The following is a 20984-nucleotide window of genomic DNA, read 5'->3' as shown; positions in this document are numbered from 1 at the left end:
GTGTGTGTGGTTGTTCGCATGGAAAAGAGTGCAATAACTCATAAATAATAGTACAGACAGAAACTCTGTTTTGTGTACTCACAACTGTAAACCTACTTTTGCCTACCCTGTATTAAATCCTGCACCCCCAGGCCTAGCTGGATGCCTGTTCTCTCCCCTTCCCAGTCTGTGTGTCTGTCCATGGAGCTGTGGGTCCAGAGGGAGGCTGGACACCCCGTTACACACACATCAGAGGAAAATGAATGGGCTTAGTGTTCACGTGACCCACTTAGACATTCGTAGTCTTGCTGCAAAACATGAGTCCCAAACAACTTTTTAATTTCAGGGGCAAGGGTAGGGAAACGGGAACTCTTAATTTCCTTTTAGAATAACTCCTTCTGACACTGCACCCCAAAGCCTTTTCCAGTGCCCCCGCAGAGCTCTCCCTGTAACTAGCCCTGTTGTTCCTTCCAGGATCTCTAGAGCAGGGTCTCCCACACTATCAGGCATTAACTGTGTTTTTCTCATTTCCAAACATTATCTAAAACTAGCCTTGTTTTCTTAACCCTCATTGGGATCCTTCTCTGGACGTTTAACATTTGAGTTTCCTTTTCTTTCTCACTTTGCCTTGCACTGAGCTCTTCCTTCCATCTGTTCTGTACCTGGAAGCCCAGCCTCACTCCTCCTGTGCTTTCGCTCTGTCATCGCAGTTCCCCAGAAGTCCATACAGAAATACCCAGAACTTGACCCCTGAATCCTTCCTGTTGGCCCTTCTGCTGGCAGCGTGGCCCAGAATCCAGGCAGAACAGGTAAAGGTGGGCTCACCATCCCCTGGACTGAAAGTCTGTTTAGTGCTTTGGATCTCAGGGGACATCAGCATGGTTCCCAAAAGGAACCCTCTTGGGTAAGGAGTGGACGTTTGTTAGTTAGGGGTTGATTTTGGGTGTCCCTGAATTGGGGAAGTTGGCATGATGTAGGTTTGGCTCCTCAAGGCCAGATACCTATTTCCCCTGGTCCCTACTTACGGGGGAGTAAGCCATGTTTACGGCATAAAACTATAGCTTTGTCAGGAAGACTCAGGGACTGTTCAGAATCTGCTTTGGGGGCAGTAGAGGCAGAATCCAGTGTCCCAGGCTGGGGGTCATGGCAGCATCATCCGCCTGCCCAGCTTCCCTTCCCAGACCTTGCACCCTGGTCGTTCCATTAATCCGAGGACTACCAGGGATCTTCCAGTGATTTTCTTTTGGTGTAAGTTAGCTAATCTCAGTTTCTTTGGCTTGTAACTAAACAAACAAAGAAAGAAACAAAGAAACAGAACAAAAACAACCCCCCCCCCCAAGGACCCAGAGTGGCATATTTTACTTATTTCGTTATGTCATGGAAATGGCAGGGTCATTACGGTGACAGAGACATGGGATCAGGTTCTCCCACTTACTCGGCGGCAACCTCAGACCCTTCAGGTGCCTCCCTGAGCCCCAGCCTTCCCATCTGAAACAAGGGCAAATCAACATCAAGGTCACAGAATTACTGAAGGAATTAAATGAAATGTTATGTGAAAGACTCTTGGCCTTTTTTCATTAAACTTGGCTTTGACTTTCAGGAACTTACAATTTAGTCGGGCAGGCATACATATTAATAATATGGCAGCATTTATATTGATGTCTAACAACATTTCATGCTCTTGCCTCTATGGGTTCTCTTCGCTCTGGCACTGACCTTGTAAAGTAGAGAGTAGTACTCATACCTTATAGCTGAAGAAACCGAAGCTTCTAGAGAGGATGAGCAGAAGCGAGGCATCGCACATGGGGAATTCAAACCCAGAGCAAACGCAGGGACTCGGGCCCCAGGACCTGTGCCTCTAACTGGCTCCCCGGAGAACAGTTACTTTGCTTCCTGAGGATTGTATGGAAAGGCCAAACCACAGATGCAGGTGACACATTCTGCTGGGTCCACAGAGAGAAACCGTGTCTCTTAAGACATCAGGTCACGATGATACCGGAATCCCAGGCTCGTGGACATCACATTGTCACGCGTTGTTGCTTCTTTCACTTCCTGCCCACCTTCCTCGGTGTATCAGACTTCCTTATTCTGAAAACCCAGTGCAGCAGCACCCCCTTCAGGAAAGGCTCTGACTTGCACTGACTGGGTCAGACACCTCTCCTAGGATTGCCCATAACTCGCAGAGCCCTGTGCACACGTCCTGTACGCATAGGCTCATTCTTCTGCTCACAATCACTAGCGCGTGGGCCCCTCGAAGGCAGGGACTACATGCGTCTGATTCATCTCTCTACTCACAACACCTAGCACAGTACCTGGCACGTGGTGGGTTGTCAATCACCGTTTATGGGCTGAGTGTGGAATGAAGTCCCCGGCAGAGAAAACCACACAGACAAATCTGGCCAAAGATAGACTGTTCGGAGTAAAAATATTTTGCAGCTTCACCAGTGTCAAAATATCTTGGCCCCATCCAGAACCTGATTGCAAAAATACAGACGACCAAGATAATTAAATTGGAAGACAGGCCAAAGCAAACTCCAGGGGCGTGTAAGAGAGAGAGGAAAATGAAGGCTTACGAGCATGTTTAATTAAAAAAAAAAAGAAAACTACCGCCTCACATCACCGTGATCGCAGCCAGTCATTTTGAACAGATAGTGGGAATTACAAGCTTGGTGCAGACGTGTGTCCCTGTGCACACACACACACACACACACACACGTGTGTGAGCGTGTGCACACGTGTGTGAGCGTGTGCACACGTGTACACGAGGCTATGTGTTTGTATATCGTCTATGAAATTTTGTGATTAATCATTCTGTAGACAACTGGAATTTCATGCACACTGGTATTTTTGTCCTAAGCTATTCTCCCGAAAGTCTCACACTCATAGAAATAATTTTGGCTCTTTTTTTCAACATAACGTTTTGATTACTCTGGCTCCAGCAAGTCTGGGGTTTGTCCTCTATCTGCATGCTTTTCGAGGACAAAACTTTCTGGCCATGACAGACCCATACACGCACCTGAAACAGTTTTTGTGCAATCGAAGTGTTAGACGAAGTGCCAAGAAGAAGGGAACAGGAAGAGCTGTGAGGGCCCAGACCTGGCAGGGCAGTGGCCGGAACTACCAGGGAAGTCCTCCAGTGCAGGAGACTCGGGGGCCTGAGTGCCTTTGGGTAGCGGTTCGGTGAGACGGAGCAGCACGCCAACTCTCAGGGAGTAGGTCGGAGAAGTGGGCATGGATCGCTTTTGGGAAGGATGGTGATGTAGCAATAGAAAGTAAAAACAGGGTAGTATTGGGTGATACAGTGTGCCTGGGACAGTGCTAGCCCTCACGGTTTTTAAATTATTGGCATGTGGTAAAACTGACTTTTTCCATGAACATTTCTACCAGTGTTCACACGTGCATGGGTTCACGTGACCCCCACCGCAGTCAGGACACAGAACTGTGTCATCCTCCTGAATAACTCTGTGTGGGACACCTCTCTGCACCCACTCCCTCTCCCAGGCAACCCTTGATCTGTCCCTCACTGTGCCCTTGCCTTTCCGAGAACATCATAGCAGTAGGATCACACACTGTGGGCCTTTCAAGACCGGCTTCTTTGCATCAGCGTCATGACTTTGAGATTCATCCAACTCGTTTATTCCTTTTCATTGCTGAGTAGTGTTCCCCCGTCAGGGTGTGCCTCTGTTTGTCCATCCATTCAGCTGTTAAAAAACAGTTGAACTGTTTCCCGTTTGGGGGTGATTATGAATAGAGCTGCTACAGACCTTCATGTGTAGCATTATTTTGTGTGAACATGTTTTCATTTCTCTAAAGTAAAAACCTAGGAGTGAAATTGTCAGGTCCCATGTGAGGTGCTCGTTCAACTTTGTACTAATTGCTGGACTATTAGTAGCAGTTCGAGGGGCTGTCCCCATGTGCATTCCCAGCAGCAATGAACTTCATTTGTTCTGCACCCTTGCCACCTGTGTAGTTAGTGTTGGCTCGCCGTCGTTTTAATTTGCATTGACCCGGTGGTTGAGGATGTGAAAGCTTTTCTCCGGTGCCTCTTTGACATCAGTGTATCCTCTTTAATGAAGTGATTGTTCAAACCATGTATCCGTTTTTAACTGGGTTGTTTGTGTTTTGACTCTTGAATTTTGAGTGTTCTTTATATATTTCAGATACAATTTTCGTTGTTAAATATGTGATTTGCAAATGTTTCCTTACAGTCCATAGTTTGTGTTATCACCCTTTTTACATGTCTTCTGCAAGTATTTTTCATGATGAAGAGTCCAGTTCATCATCAATTTGTTTTAATGGATCATGCATTTAGTGTAAGGTCAAATAATTTTTTCCCTAATCCCAGGGCACAGATGTTTTCTTCTGAAAGTTTTACTTTTTCCATTTAGATCTATGAAGCAATTTGAGGTCATTTCTGTGAAAGGTGAGGGGCTCAAGTTGAAGTTCATTATTTTCCACATGTGGATGTCCAGTTATTGAAAAGACTATCCCTTCCTCCATTGGATTTTCGTGGCACTCGAGTCCAGCAGTCCAAGAACCAGGAGTGCCAAGCTGTGAGGGCAGGAAGGGGAGGTCTCAGCCCAAGCAGAGAAAGCAGTCACCTGCCTGCCTCCTTTTTGTTTTATGTGGGCCCTCAGTGGCTTGGAGAGTGTCCACTGCTGGGGAGGACTGCCTGCCCTTCTCTTCTGAAACACGGCCACCCACGTAGCCAGGAGCGTGCCCACCGCACTGGCGTCACCACAACTGGCCATCACACCACAGCTCCTGCAGGTGCCACCAAGTGCTCCTGTGGCCTTTGATACGTTTTTTTTTAAAAGCCCAAGTTCTCACAGTTTTCAAAGTTCTCCGAAGCTCTGTGGCAAAGTGAGGGGTTGCTTTTCTTGTGTTTTCCTGTGTTTGATCCAAAGCTGCTTTTTCTTGTGCAGCAAAGCTCTGTAAAAATTTCAGTAAATAGCTCTTTCAGTTTTTATGCTGTGCTTAGTTTCTGGTCTAAAGTTCAGTGGAGATTCGTTTGGCAGATACTTTCTACTGATGGACACCACTCTCTGTTTAGAATTTTTCCTCCTTTAAAAAAATAAGTTTTTATCATTTGATCCAATTTATTATACCTGGGTCCTTCTTCCCCGAGGATGCATTTTTCCCCCCTAAAGTCTCCTCACTTCCCTGCAAAGAACATATTGAGATCACCCCACCCATTTCCCCAGCCAGAGGATTCCAAAGTGCCCATGCAAGGAGCTTTCGGGTACTTCCCATCAGTCTCAGTGCGTTTTCAAACAGCAAAGACATGAAGGCGGAGACATTGGAGGCACAAAGAACCCTGTGTGGTCCTACCTCTTTCACGTACTTTGACGGGTTTCTTAAACTCTCCAAGACTCACTTCTTTAATGTATAAAATAGGGATAGGAACTACCCCGTAGAGTCGTTAACAGTAGAAAAGGAGTCACCATGCAAAGCTTTTAATCCTGCCCCTAAAATGCATTGCTTCCTCAATAAGTGGCCATTGCTCTTGATTTATTAATTATTATATTTTGAACATGTTAGGTAATACATTGAGTATATATTTGAGCATATCAGGTGAATTGTATTCAATATATCTTCTCTTTTATGAGCAAGAACACATTGTTTTGGGTAACAAGTTTCTGTAGTTTACGTGGTCTTCAACATTTGCAATTAAATCAATTTTGAAAACGGTGCTCAGGATAGCTCCAAACTGGACTACAGGGTAGGGTTCAGGAAATGAGACATAAAGAAGAAAGTTTCCTCAAAGAAATGAATTAATATCTGGTTAGGATTTATGCCACTCAGGGTGTATTGGAAATGATAGAGGATTAAATTTCAGCCATTCTTACTCTAAAGAAATATATGAAGCACAGGTTAATTTGAGATGTATTTTCATTTCAAGGGATTATTTAAAAAATTTCATTATTAGCCTTCTCACCCTATTTGCTGCTGGGAAGTGAAGAAAGGCCCTCGGCCCTGTCCTCCAGAATCAGCCATGGCTCTCTTTGTAAATGCTGTGTTGTGAGTGGCGGCTTCCCTCAAGCCACAGTGTTTTTGTTGTTTATTTTCTGGAAGAAAGCAACAGATTAAGAAACAAAATTCCCCCTTTTCCCAATGGTTGTCTTTAGTGGCCATAATCATTATAGAAAGATAATGTTGAAAATCAACCCAAAAAGAGTGTATCGGGTACACTTATTCTACATTGAGCAACATGGCGAGGTGAGATAAATAGAATGCAGAGCGCTGCTTGTCTAGTTAGGACAAGACGGAAACACACAGAGCAATAATAAGAAGGTTTGTAATTAAGCACAAAAGGCGAAACATAGAAGTAACACAAAATGTTGGCAGCAGCCCTCCATGGACCTAAGTCAAAGAGACAGAACCACTCCCTGGCCAGGTCTAACGAGACACATGTGTAATGTGTTTCCAGAGTGGGGAGGTGTGAGTCCAAAGGGACAGTGGGTCAGATGGCAGCAGCCTGAAGGCACAGTGGGTTCATCGGCTCAGGGATCAGGCAGCCCCACCCCTGGGTAATGTATTTGTTTCTGGTGAAGACATCTTGCCATGTTCGTGTCGGTGTGCCCAGTGCATAGTGTGGGGCTTGGTTCCGGGGAGATGTTTCTTTCAGGTACTGTAGGCGGCCCTCAGGGTGCAGCGCTGAACACGAGAGATAAGTTCCAACTCTCCTGGAGCTTATGTAAACAAAGAATGTATCAGATAGTGATGGAAGCTATGAAGGGGAATGTCAGTAAAAACAATAAAAACAGGAGGGGAGGAAGACGATCGGGGCACCTCCTCTGAGCAGATGACAACGTCTCTGCCGAGACCTGAAGGGCAGACGACGTCAGCCAACTGAGGGTCTGGACAAGTGCTCCAGGTCAAGTGAACGGCCATGCAATGGCTCTGGCAGGGACCGAGTTTGTGTGGGGGCAGAGCAGAAAGAAAGCCACCGCGGGCTGAGTATGCAGAGCAGGGGGTAACAGAAAACGGAGTTGGAGGCGGAGCAGGGGCTATGTCGCTGGGCCCTTGTAAGTCCAAGGAATAAATTATTCTAAATACGATAAGGCCCTGGGCATTAGGCAATGCCCTGGTGTTAGTAATGTTTTCAAAAGACAGCTCTGGCTGCTGTGTGGTGCATGAGTGATGGGTGAGCCAAAGAGAAGGTCATCGCAGTGTTTGGAGGGAGAGCTGGTGGCCCTTGAATGGGGCTGCCGATGTGTCGGGTAAGTGAGTGATGAACAGGCATTGGTGCCAGACACAAACTCAGAGATAATGACAGGTGTGAAGCCTGGGCGGCAGGCATTTGGAAGGTTCCGTGAAGGCTAGGAGAGTGGGTGCCGTCAGGGGAGAAGGTACATCTTGTTTGGGATATACTAAGATGGAAGTGGTGATAGGATGCCTATTTCCAGGGGTCCGTGGTTAACGTCAGACTGAAACTAACAAAGACGAAGAAAAAGAAAATGGAAGTGGTTGTTTCTAAAGCATTCTCATTAACGTGAGAGTAAAATCAAAAGAATGGAAAAATATTAAGAGACCACGAAGAAGATTCTATTTCACTGAAAGCTACAGAATTCATGCTCTGGTGGGTGAGGGCTGCCCCCGTCTAAGCCGGGGACTCCAAGGTGACCTTGAAAGGGTGACCTGTTATTTGTTCCCTTGTCATTCCTTTACCTGAGTCTAAGACACAAGAGGATCACATCACTCCCCAGTTTACATCGAAGATGTTGTATGTCCAGTCCCCCTCGGTGAAATGTGAAATTCTTTAATGCCCAGATTTATATTTCATCCCTCTTTACATGTTCTGAATTTTCTTATCCAGGGCCTTGCATACAGGGTGGGGCAAAAGTAGGTTTGCAGTTGTGAGTATGCAAAACACAGAGTTTGTTACTTATTTATTTATTTATTATTGCATTATTTTCCATAGTGACAACTGTACACCTCCTTTTGCCCCCACCCCGTATATAATCAAACCAGAAGTATTTGTTGGCTTAAACAGACACGGTCTATTTGAAACTCGGTTTTGTATTACTGGTGTGTCGTTTTATCCATATCACAGTATAAGAAGACGGCGTATCTCCTGTTTCCCTACTTCCCTAAAGCACTTGTCACTCTTTAAATGGCCAGTTTGCACTCTGGGCACTGTTGCACCAAGGCTGCTTTTGACCTGATTTACGTGCATAAAAGGAACCTCAGGAGGAAACACATGAGACTGTTACAGGGACCCTGAATTGTTGGGCTTGGACAATATGGAAAAGGGATTAAAGGTCTGTCTCTTAAAGGAAGATCCCAAAGAAGGTAAGAAAAATATCGCACTAAGTAAGGCAATAATGGTAACCCAAGATTCCTAAACACACAGAATCAAGGAAAAAGTCAAAGCCGCTACAAATGTCACAGTGGATACGAACTCTGAAGACTTGGACTGTGACTACTACTAGGGACAAATAAATCCAAGAAATACTCAGCAGTCTGCCTGTTGCTACTTAGGAGCACCACCTGATAAGCAGATCTAAAAATAAGGTGCTAACAAGAAACATGTGGTATTCCCGTGAAATTTGGAGATCGAGGTGCCAGATGGAAGTGGCCACCAAAAAGTCACCCCAAAACACAAGCAACCACAAACCTTGGGCCTCCAAAGAAGCTATTCGTGCCTAGTGGCTTCCTTCCATGTTCACCCACGTTCATTCCTAGCTCTTGCCTCCCTGGGGGAGCGTCCCGTGATGAGTCAGAGAAGAACCTACTCCTCCCTCTTGGCATCTGTGGCCTCACTCAGAGAGGACATTGTACAGTTTACCCGACTTTCTCCTAAACCCGATCATGCCCAGGGGTTCGTGTGAAAACCAGCCCCAAAGTAAACACGGGCGTCGGAGTCACACGCCTGCTGTTGATGGTGTGTTAGACTCCACACCCCATCCCATTGTAAAATGTGTTTCTCTCAGCTGGCATTTGGCTTAGCCTTTCCCATTTCTCCAGACTAGGAGCAGTTTATCTCCCAAAGAAAACAAATAACACTGTCAGAAAGTTTATCCTAATAATTAGCTTGAACTGACTGCTCTCAAAGCTCAAAATCAGTCTCCTTCACAGACATCGGGAACTTTGAAACATTCGTGCACCATTACCCACACCCCTCCTGAATGATGCTGTAACCAGGCAGAGTTGAATCTCTCATCATTTCCTCAGCCCTGCGCCCAATCCTTCAAATCATTCCTGTTTTTCTGTGCCTTCTGCATCAATCACCAACGTCTCTGTGGTGTGGAGGGCCCTAGTGTTTAAACCTCTCAGATGCACGGCCTCTTTGGAAAGCCTCCATTTCTTCCCTAAAACTCAGCAGCACCCTGATGATCAGGTGTTGACTTAAATCTCTACCTAATGTACTCTCTGGGTGGTTTCCGCAACTCCAATTCCTTGGTGGGGAGCAGGATACAAGGAAGTCTGCTTTCCATTGTGCTCGAGAGAAGGAGCTTCTGCGATAGCCACCTCGCTCTTTTTCAGCTCTGCTTTGCTCATTCACTCTGTGAGGCTCCCATGGCCGCACGCCCCTGGCCTGGAGGTATTCCCAGCACTCCTCCCAGAGCCATAGGTGCGTTTGACTTGGTTCTGCAACCTGACCTCAGGCTGTGTCAGGGGTTGCAGCCGCGCTGAGCTTCGTCTTCAAGACCGAGCCGTGCTGACTGGCGCACACACTTGACAGTTTATCAGTTCACCAGTGTTCTTGAAAATTTACCAGCTGTGACATTTCCTGCTTCAAATGCGTCCCTTACTGCTCAGAGCTCATTCATTTGATTGGCGACACTCCTCACTGTTACATTATCCCTGAGTTTTGCTTTGCTTGGCAGAAGCTCGCACACTATTTGACACCACATGATCACTAATTTCAAAATTACAGTCCAAGATGATACTCAAGGACTTGAATCCTGTAGCAGCAACTACAGTCATTAGCTTAGATCTTTATTTCTCTTGGAATTCACCTAGTTCTAAATATTCTGACCAAAAAGTTAAAAACAAAGAAAAAATATTCTTTGTGGTCTTCTTTGCTTACCAACAGATAAATGTTCATTTTAAATGTGTAAGTTGAATAATGGTGACCAAGCCAACAGTGGAAGGAAATCTAAACATGCGGGGAAAATAAAAATCCATGTCTGACTAGATGGTTATTCGAGACCATGGGAACCCAGGTTGTGCCAAGCATGAGATTCTTGCAAACCTTACCACATACCTGACATCAGAATAAGTCACTCAGAAAGAGTCTAGCCAAAGCCATGACTTTCTCTAAACATTGCCTCCAAGCATTCTTTAGTGGGAGCTTCAATTTCACATCTCCAGGCTAAAATGGAATTCCTTAAGTCTTTCCTTGCATGACTTGTTTTGAAACACAGTAAGCTTTCTCCTGATTGACCAAAATAATTATGCCTGTGTGCAGTTTCCAAGATTTAAATTGGGAATAAATCTTTGTAGGATGAAATGTCTGGCACTGTTCTTGCCTGGGTGTACGGAGGAGGGGGTGGGGGATGTGCTCTTATAAGATTTTAAAGGGGAATTGATTGTCTTGGGCACCGAAGGCCTTGCCACCTCGCGAACAGCTACACCATCCCTAGCTCCGAGTCGCCCAAATATGGGCAGTGCCCTTGCGTTCCTGTTCCCATCGGCAGGGACGTTCTGTTGCCTTCATTCTTTAAAAGACTTATCTGTTCCCAGAGAGTTCCTATATTTTTTCTAAGTTTTTTTCTTATGGTTCCTTTTTTAAAACACCATTCTTCCCCAGATTGAATAGTATTTTTATTTTATAGGTGTAGAGATTTTCAAGAGTCAATAGTTGAGTGATAAGATCTCTAAGTGACCTACTAACTTCCGTCGATCAAGCCTTTTCTAATAATCCAAACAACTACCTATTGGCACAGACCTGGTTGAAAAATGGTCATTTAAGCCCCTGTAAGGTACAAAGTGTTACATTACTGTGAAGTAGTTTTAAAAAATAGGAAAGTGCTATTCGTCATCCTCTCTCCATTAAATAAATATGCTTCTCAGCTCCTACTCTGTATCTGTTCTCCTTAACCTTTGTCCTCTGCTTTCCTTGTGGAAAGGTCATCATTTGACCTTGTGTATGGTGAGGGCTATTCCGTCAAATCTCAGGTCACGCATCTCTACCTCTAGCAGTTCAGTTCCTGACCAAGTTGTTCATGGAAAAAGTATCTCAGCTGTTGAACAAAACTTCAGCTGTCACCCCGACAACCCTTTCGTGCCGATACCTGTATGACAGTCCTGAGTCTCTCAGGTGCCCAACAAAGGAGAGAATACTGAGTCATGAGTGTGATTCAGTTTTCAAACAAATCGCTTCTTGGATGCCGTCTGGAATGAATTCAGTTTGAGGACCGAGGTTCCACTGTAATTTTATTTTTTCTCTTGTATGAATTATAGCTGTCCAAGTTCCATGTATGATGACAGTTTCTCCTTCCCCATGTTATCAAGTACCCAAATTACTTCTGTACATGCCATTTTGTGAGCTGCCTGATTTGTTCTTTCAGTAAGTCCATCCATACACCATACCTTTTTAGCTTCAGAAGAACTTTCTGATCTCATATTTAGAGCCTCAAGTATTTTCTTCCTTTTTAAAACCCAAACTAGCTATTCTTTGCCATTTGTTGTTTTATGTAAATGAATGAATCAACCTGCCAAAATAACCTGTTAAAATTATTTTTTTTACATCTGAGGATACGGAGATTATTTATCTGTATTTATAATTGTTGTACACTGATGTTGTTTCACCAGGAACATTTTGATGAAGTTTTTGTTACTATTTATCACTCATTTCTTAGGACAACTTTCTAGACAATAAACTGTTAAGTAGGATATGTTACCTCCTATACCAAATAGTGGGTTATGAAAATTTTTAAATGTGCCAAATAGGTTGAAAGAATAATATAATACATTTCGTGAACGCAACATCTTGCTGGGACAACTGCTGACATTTGGCCATTTGAAAGGAAGAAGCAGACGTTGGGACATTCCTGAAAATGAAGACATCCCTGCATCTCTTAAAAAGAAGGCCATTTTCCTTTGTAGCCATGATGCCGTTATCGCCCTAGACCAATTAACCATACATTTTGATATAACTTCATGCCAGTCCCTATTTAAATATTCTCACATTGTCAAATACCTTCATCTGCTGTTTTTTGTAAAGAACAAAACTCCAACTGGTCTTGCGTCTTTTTTTAGTCTCCATTAATTGAGAACAATCCCCATACCCGCTTTCTGTGAAATAATACCGAATTTCAAAGAGATCGGGCTAATTGTCTTGTAAAACTACAATCTGAATTTGCCTGACTGTGCCCTTCCATGTGGATGACAATCGTCTTGCTGCTTTTATTTCTTGTATTCCTATAAACTGGAAGTTGGGTTCAAAGAAATAATTCGCTTCAGGTTGAACATGTTCAGTAAGAAAATTCTGTAGGGAATATTGCGCCCAAAACATCACATTACACGAGGCGGCACATGAAATCCAGGTGTCTCCCTATTGGTGATGCTGAATCTGAGCCCTTGGTTGAGATGGTAAAAATCAGCACTTTCCATCATGAAGTTGTTTTTTTATTATTACAAATAGGAAGTTAAATATGGGAGATCATTTGGCTCTGTGTGGAAATTGCTTTTCTCTCTTAGCTTCACTACTGTATAATTGACCGACAAAATTGTAAGCTATGTAAAGTGTACAGCTTGATGATTTCACGTACGAATGCATTATGAGAGGTTCCCATGATCAAACCCTTCGCATGTCCATCGCCTTGTCTACCGATGTGTTTTTGGTGAACACACCAGTTCTCCTCTCTTAGCCAATTTTCATTACACAACACAGCATCATCTACAGTCACAATGCCATATATTAAATTTTCACTCCTTATTCATTTTATACCTGAATGTTTTTACCTTCTTACCAGAGCCTATTTTCCCACCACCAAGCCCCTAGCAATAACCATTCCACTCTGTTTCTACTGGACTTTTTTTATTTTTGGATTCCACAAAAGTGGTGCCATGCAGTATTTGTTTTTCTCTAGCTTATTTTACTTAGCATAATACCCTCCAGATTCATCGTGACAAGGTTTTTTCTTTTTTAAGACCGAATAATATTCCATTGTATACCTATATACCACATTTTTTAATTCTTTCATCTGTTGTTGGACATTTATGTTGCTTTTATGCCTTGGCTATTACAAGTAATACTGCAACAAAATGGGACTACAGCTCCCTCCCAGGTGGTGGTTGTGTTTCCTTTGGAGTTACACCCTGAACTGGATGGCTGGGTCATAGGGCAGTTCTAGTTTTAGTTTCTTGAGGTACCTCCGTACTGTTTTCCGCAGTAGCTGCACCCATTTTTATTCCCACCAGCAGTGCACCGGGGCTCCTTTCTCCGTGTTCTCTGCAGCGCTCGTCATCTTCTGTCTTTAGATAATAGTCTTCTTAACACATGTACAGTGACATCTTGTTGTGGTTTGGATTTGCATCTCCCTGGTAATTAGTGATGTGAAGCACACTGTCAGGGACTTGTTGGCCATTTGGATGTCTTCTTTAGAAAAATACCTATTCAGGTACTTTGCCCATGTTTAAATTGGGGTATTTGGGTTTTTGCTATTGAGTTGTATGAGTTCCACATATATTTTGGATATTAACCCCTTATCAAATATGTGATTTGCCCGTATGTTCTTCCATAGGCTGCTTTTTCGTATTGTTGATGGTTTCTTTTGCTGTGCAGAATTGTTTGAGTTTGACGTAGTCCCGCTTGTTTGTTTTGCTTTCGTTGCCTTTGCTTTTGTTGTCAAATGCAAAAAGTCATTGTCAAGACGCATGTTAAGGAGGTTACTTCCTATGTTTTTCCTTCTGGGTCTTGTAATCTATCACTCTGAACATGTCCCCTTTCTTTTATAGCTTCACTTTTCGTGTCTGTGCTAATGATTCTCAAAAAGTTTCCCAAACCAAGATCTCTTACCCAAATCTCCAGTCATTTACCTACCTGCCTATTGAACATGTCCATTTTATGTTTCAAAGACCCCTGAAACTCATCAAGTCCCATCTAAATTCATCACTCTAAGCCTTCACCCTTCCCAGCCCGACTCGTCCTCTTAAGCACTGCTCTCCATGATTTATCAGCAACCATACCACTATCAAAGCCCAAAGCCGGTGAGCAGTCATTCCCATCTCTTCTGCCCCTCCCTTCCTCAACGCCCTTAGGATTCTTCCTCTTTGGTGTCTGTTGACATGGTCCACGCATTAAAATTACTCACCTGGATTGTGATACAGCCTTTTATCTTCCTGCCTACAACAGCTTCCCTCTTCCAGGCACTTGTACTGTAGTCAGAGCAGATTTTCTAAACCAGGGCTGACTCAGGTCCCTTAACTGCTAACACTTTTAATGACTCAACATGCCTTCAGGATAAGGTCCGACCTCCTGCATGGGACTTGCAAAGTCGACAGTTCAGCCCCTCTCTGATTTACTACTCTCCTGCTGCACACTCTCTGTTCCAGCCTTAGTGAACCTTGTGCAGTTGTTATGAACAGTTCCATGACGTTGTTCATGTTGTCCTTCCTTTTTCACATGGTTCACTCCTCAGGGCCTTTTAGATCTCGTCTTAGGTCTTCCCTTGTCATTAAAGCCCTTTCTGATTCCCTGTGTATCAAAAATGACTTAGGAGCTTTTCATCTTGATTCCACTGTACCTGGTATTTATCCCCTCATAGGTTTTATTCATACGCTGTTACATGATTAGTTATTGGAGGAACGTGACAGCTTCACCGATTTCTTAGCGCCTGTAGCACAGAACTTGACATGTGACAAGTACTCAGTGAATGAGTGACTGTTAAATGAATAAATGAATGCATGCATACATGTACGGTTGAATAACTGATCCTTCAAAGTTTACTCCTAGTTCTTTCGCTGTCTATTGGTACTTCCCTTCATCTATTAAAAACTCAAAGTGTCAAAAACTTAAAAACTATCTTTATTATTTGGACTGAAAGTTTTTCAAACCCTGTGAAGTTGCAGGTAGATGTTACTTTGAAGTGAAAGTGGCGCTTCGCTAAGTTCTTCTTTTTGGATGATAATGGTAGGTAATGATTTGTGAACACTGTTTCGATCAGTACTCTCAGCACCTGACATGTAATAAGTTCCTGGGTCCTCATGACAGCCCCACGAGAGTGCTGCCATACCATTTGGTAAGTGATAGTCTGAGGCACGGACACATTTAGCAGCTTCCCCAAAGCTCACAGTTAGTGAGTGGAGCTAGGATTCAAACCCAGGCAGCCTAGGTGAGAAATGCTTTTGGTTTGACAGCTTTTATTTCTTTTTTTTTTAAAGATTTTATTTACTTATTTATCTTTAGAGGGGAAGGAGAGAGGGAAACATCAATGTATGGTTGCCTTTCGTGTGTCCCCTGCTGGGAGTTGGCCTGCAGGGAACCAGCCTGCAACCCAGGCATGTGCCCTGACTGGGAATCGAACTGCGATCCTCTGGTTCGCAGGCCCGTGCTCAATCCACTGAGCTACACCAGCCAGGGGGAGAGCTTTTATTTCATTTTTCACTAAATTTATTGTGTGAATGCTCTTGCCATTCTTTGATTTATCTTTTGATCTTTGGTATGTTTACATATGTAAATGTGGAACCTATGCCATTTAGTGTCTATAAAACCACTCAGAATTATCTGTGTCCTTTGAAACCAAAAGCACAAATGCTAATACTTTCTGGAAGGTGGCATCTTACCTCCACATGCTTTTCTGTAGATCTGAGTAAGCACGCATACAGCACCGGGTTTCCTCCCTAAGCCCAGCACTGACTACATAATTTGCAGGCACCAGTGCAAAATGAAAAGGCAGGGCCCCTCGTTAAAAACATGATTAAGACTTTCAGGGTGCCGACAGCAAGCATTAAACCAAGCATGGGGCCCTCCGCACCTGCACAGGAAGCACACCCACGAAGCCAGCCCTGCGAGTCTCCCTCCCAAGGTGCCCTGGACCACGACCCTCTGCCTACAGGTGACAGTTTCTTAGCAGTGCTGCTTAGCTTTCCTGTACCAACGACTGACATTCTACCCTCCACTCTAACACGACGCCTTTGAGTCGCTGGAGACAGCAACCCTCACTGCTGGTACACAGCACGGAACTTGGACAATCACCCTGGGAACATATGTGCCACCTACGTGCCCTACCTACCAAAACACCCATGTCACAACATCACGTGATGGGAATATATTCCCATCTTACAGACGAACAAACAGATGAAGTAAATTCTATACGGTCGCTTGGCTAGTGAATTTGAGAAGCTAGGTGAAGCCTAGAGCCACCTGCCTTCAAAGACCACAGTTTTTCCACCACACCAACTCCTCCTCTTGTGGCAGTGGAAAAAAAGGCACACTCAGTCGTGGATGAAGGAGTTGGATTCTGAAACACAGTTTTTGCTCTGAGCGAATAAAGCCTGCCTTTTTTTATTTGCTCTATGTGTCATGCCTGTTGATCCCAGCTTCTTAGTCATGGGCATGTATGCACAAGACAACGCGTGACTTTTAAAAAAGAACAAGGCTGTCCTCTGGGGTGTGGCTGATCCTGTCATGGTCACTCAAACACCAGGGGCAAATGCGGACTATTAGGAATTATAAGGCCAGCTGTTGTATTATATCATTAGGCTTTTGAGACCAACTGGGAAAAAATCAACTTCTGCCAAGAGGCAAGTCTCCAGGCTCTGCAACAAATATCAATTCCAATTTTCTTGAAGTTGTGCAGAGTTATTATTTTCTTTCTGCTGTTTCTCATGGTTCCAGAAGTGATCCCCCGCACGTTGGTAGAAGCTTAAGCTGAAGTGTGTCATAGTTTTCATCTAGATTGAAGAAGAAGTGTGTTTCCTCATGCCCTCTACACCAGCGCCGGGCACATAGTTTCCATTTAAAGTGAAGAAAATATGTGTTTATTGCTGCCCTCAGAACCACAGCTGGGCATAAAACTTGTTGGGACTTTGAGCTGAGAACAGTGCATAATTTGCAGAACCAATCATCTGGCCTTAGACAACGGAAAAAAAGGATCGTAATTTGTCAGTCTCGCTTGTGAACCATTATATTGTCCAGTTAAGGGTTCTAGCCATCCAGAAACTCACACGCGGCTCTCCTCGGCGCCCCTCAGCTGGGAGTCTGTTGGCAACTCTGATGATATCAGAGCGTTTTGGAATCAGGAAGTGTTAACATTGGAGGGGACCCGAAAGACCACATAATCTAAATGCCTCCTTTTACAGACAAGGATGCTGATGGTCGGAGAAGTTTCAAGGTGGCCGAAGTCATAAAGCCAGCGTCGGAGCCGTCCTGGAAATCAGAGCCTCTGATCCCCGTTGAGTTCTCGGTCCATCACCCCGCAGCTGCTCCAGGTACTTAGCTGAGATGTCAAGCTCCATTTGCTTTGACTCTGCCAGCAATTTCCAGTGAGGCAGGGAAACACTTTGAAGTAAGAACACGTGAACAAATCCAGTTTTATCGAGCATATACTTCTTTTTTATTATTCACACAGCATTCATTATGGTGCCTTGCTCATAGAGAGCCTTCAGCCATTCTTGTGTGTATGTTTTTAGTCAGCAAATATTTATTGAGCGTTAAAAAACATAACAGGTTGTGGGTTGGGTCTCCAGTTGGAGCGCATGCAGAAGGCAACTGGTCAGTGTTTCTCTCTCGTGTCAGTGTTTCTCTCCTTGTCTTTCTCTTTTCCTTCCCTCTCTCTGGAATCAATTTTTAAAAATTAAAAAAAAACCATAACAGGTGCTTACAAGGATGGAATGCATCGTTCACTTCTGGGAAGATACCTAAGACGTGATCTGTGCCCTAAAGGAGTTTATAGTCCAGTGGGACCGATAATAAGCCATTAATAATGGTTTCATTACTAAGAATTATACGATCAAGTAGTTAATGATAAAGACACAGTACAAACATCACCAAAAGAAGGGTGAACTTCGAAAAAGGCTCTATTGAGTAAGTGGCATATGGAGTCAAACGTTCTGATAGAGATGTGAAGAATAGCCCTACAGACAGGAGAACCCACAGACAGAGGCACAGAGCTAAATGAAATCACCCAGAGCTAGATGAAAATCACAGAGCTCAAAAGTAGTTCTAACCTGGCACAGTCCGGGGGGTTGCTGGGCATCCCATTTTCACCCAGCGCCCTTTCTTTCCTGCCTTTGTGTAGAAAGTAGAGCCAACACTCTTTAAAATAAAACTGGCCACTGCAAGAAGACATAGCCAGAGCCTGAGTAATTTGCTGTAAGTCAAGAGTGAGGGACATGACTGCTCAGAATAATAAATTGTTTTTAACAGATTTTTAAACTCAGATGGTAACAAAAACTGAGTTTAAAAGGTGTCAAACCCTGCTCCTCCAGGTGTCTGTTTTAATTAGCATGCTATTATTAATATAGCAGTGTATTATATAAGTACATACATAAGGTATTGTTACTATATAACTCTCCTCTCTGGAGTAACTAAAAACTGCTTTCTTGCTTAAATTTCAAACCATTCCCACGGGCTCTGACCCACCTCCTGATCCAGCCAGTAGGCACTCACCTGCATGTGTATATGAATTATGTACACACTTTGTGTGTTTATCCCTCAGCTCTGACCACGCCCAGAATGTGCACTCACTTCCCAGACTCCAGCACTGCCCCGCCCCCCTGGCATCAGAGCTGCGGAAAGGCCGGTGGGTCCTCCAAGCCTGGCACCCGCTTCTCTTGACCCCTCAGTGGCTGGCATAGCTCTGGCATTGGGGTTCCATTCTGGCTGGGGGAAAACAGCCATGACTGCTTGGAAGTGGAAATGCAAGAGGGTACAGATTGGATCCCAGAGGACCTTCTTGGTGAAGGTGCAGGTTAAGAAAATATTTTTAAGTTGTAAATCTAGGAGCATATCGTCACATGTGGCAAAATCAGAGGTCAAAGAGACAGGCTGGGTCAGTGGCGGAAACACAGTACAGGGGGTATCTTCCTGACGGGGGGACAGGAAAGAAGAAGGACAAAGGGCTATAAAAAGGAGAATTTTATTTTAATGCTTTCTTTTTAATGCAATTTGTGAAAAAAAATACTGCAATCATAGGTTTCAAAATGAAAAATACAAGCAGGTGTTTGCAGATGCAAACATTCAGCAAACATTAAGCATCTGCTATATACTAGGCACTGTTCGCCCACGAACTTATCCTCCTGGCCATGAGTCTTTGAAGTAGTTATTTTGATCCCCACTTTTATGATTAGGAAGTTGGGTCTGTAAGAACAGCAGTCCCCCTTATCCGTGGATTTGCTCTGTGAAGTTTCAGTTACCCGCGGTCAGCTGTGGTCTGGAAACATTAAATGGAAAATACCGGATGTTTTGAAAAAGAGGGAGAGAGTCTACAGTCATATAACTTTTATTAGAGTATTTTGTTATAATTTTTCTTATTCTTGTTGATCTTTTACAGTACGAAATGTATAAAGGTAAAGGTCTGTCTGTGTAGGAAAAAATATAGTATCTATAGGGTTTGGGTGCTGTCTGTGGTTTCAGGCATCCACTGGGGGTCTTGGAACGGACCCCCATGAATATGGGGCCCACTGCATGTAATTTCCCTAAGGTCACGCAGTTGACCTTGAAGCAGGCTGGTGTCTCCTGGGGGCTCTCTCCACTGCACCAGCGCGCCAGCCAGGGCTGCAGGACACAGCTCTGTTCGCAGCGGACCCTCCAGCACCAGGCGAGGAAGACAAGTGGACAATTCCCACCTGCACCTGGTGCGGGGAGCTGCTGCCCACCTGAGGACCACCAGAGAAGGCTCCATAAAATATAATCGCGCGGCGTATTTCTTTGAAATATTGAAGAAGCCATTTCTGCTATTCAGCACATTTTCAGCTTTCCTGACACCCGCTTCTGTGAAACTCTCAAAGCCAGGAGCAAGGCACTGCCCTGGGGTGCAGGGAACGGGTTCGGACACTCAGAAGCTCCTGCAGTTCTCTCCAGAGCCACTGTGTGGTATTGTTGTGCAGCCCAAACATCTGCTTCTTTGAGCCATCTGACCTTCCCAGTCTGGTTCCAGTCTGAGGGGTGTCTTTTCTGAGAGTATCTGTCAGTTCTCTGTAGGTGCCTATTTTCTCCCTCAAAGCAGGGCCTCTAAAATCTCCAGGTTCTGAAATTTCCCAAAACGTTGAGGGAAGTGGCCGACCCATTGTGTGTGTTAGACAAAGCCACTGGGGCACATTTGCCCATGTCACTGCTTCAAGGAAAGGGGGCAGTTCTGTACTTGTTGGCCTTTTATCACAGCATCCCACAGGATGGCAATGCCTGGCCGGTGGCCATGGCATAGCGCCCCCCTGTGGCCAGGCCGGGTAACACCGTGTGGACGCATGGCTGAGCTGCTTTCAGGTGCTCTCAGCTCTTCCCTCGTTGGGGCCCCATAACAGCACATGGAAAATGAGGTCTCACTTGATAACCCCATACAGCAGGACAGCCCCTGGGGAGGCTGCAGTAAAAGGAGCACCCCGAGTTTCCGAATTTGCATCAAAAGTCCCGGCATCTCCTGGGAAACCTCTGGAATATTTTAGGCCTTGAATTTCCCATGTGGGCTCAAAAGCTGACCCCTGTTTCCTGCCCACCACAATCATTACTGTTTATTAAGCTTTATTGGCATACCATTTTGTTGATACAACTGGACACCCAGAGGACGATTGCTCGGGTACCATCTCTGCTTGTTTGTGAAGAGAGCTGGTCCCTGGCACCAGCGCGAACAATAATGACCCCTAATCTCTGGTTTTACTTACTGTAGTTTTCCAAGGGTGTCTCATGCATCCTTCCAGCAACTGTGTAAGGAAGGTGTTGCTAATTGCAGATCAGGAAACTGAGCTGCTGAGAGGTTGCATGGTTTTCCTAAGTTCACTGAGTGACAGAGAGAAGGTGGAACCGGGGGATCGTCAGTGTCCCTCAGCTCTCCCTCAGCTGTCCCACACTAACAGGCGGAAGGTACAAACAAAACTCACAGTATCTCAAATAA

At 44.5% G+C, this 20984-nt stretch overlaps 1 long non-coding RNA gene across 1 annotated transcript in view; it reads left to right on the top strand.

Annotated features, from left to right (window-relative positions):
- LOC118979206 (uncharacterized) overlaps positions 1-17707 on the top strand; it is a 33445-nt gene extending 15738 nt beyond the window's left edge. Inside the window, exons 2-3 of the long non-coding RNA XR_005064863.1 lie at positions 690-788; positions 17236-17707. This is a non-coding gene — a long non-coding RNA (uncharacterized LOC118979206). The remainder of the gene's footprint in view (positions 1-689; positions 789-17235) is intronic.
- The last annotated feature ends 3277 nt before the right edge of the window (positions 17708-20984 follow it).

This window comes from Sturnira hondurensis, unplaced genomic scaffold, assembly GCF_014824575.4.
Source record: "Sturnira hondurensis isolate 20B ecotype Veracruz unplaced genomic scaffold, ASM1482457v3 Scaffold0022215, whole genome shotgun sequence".
Taxonomy (NCBI): Eukaryota; Metazoa; Chordata; class Mammalia; order Chiroptera; family Phyllostomidae; genus Sturnira; species Sturnira hondurensis.
This window is presented reverse-complemented; position numbering and strand designations above follow the sequence as displayed.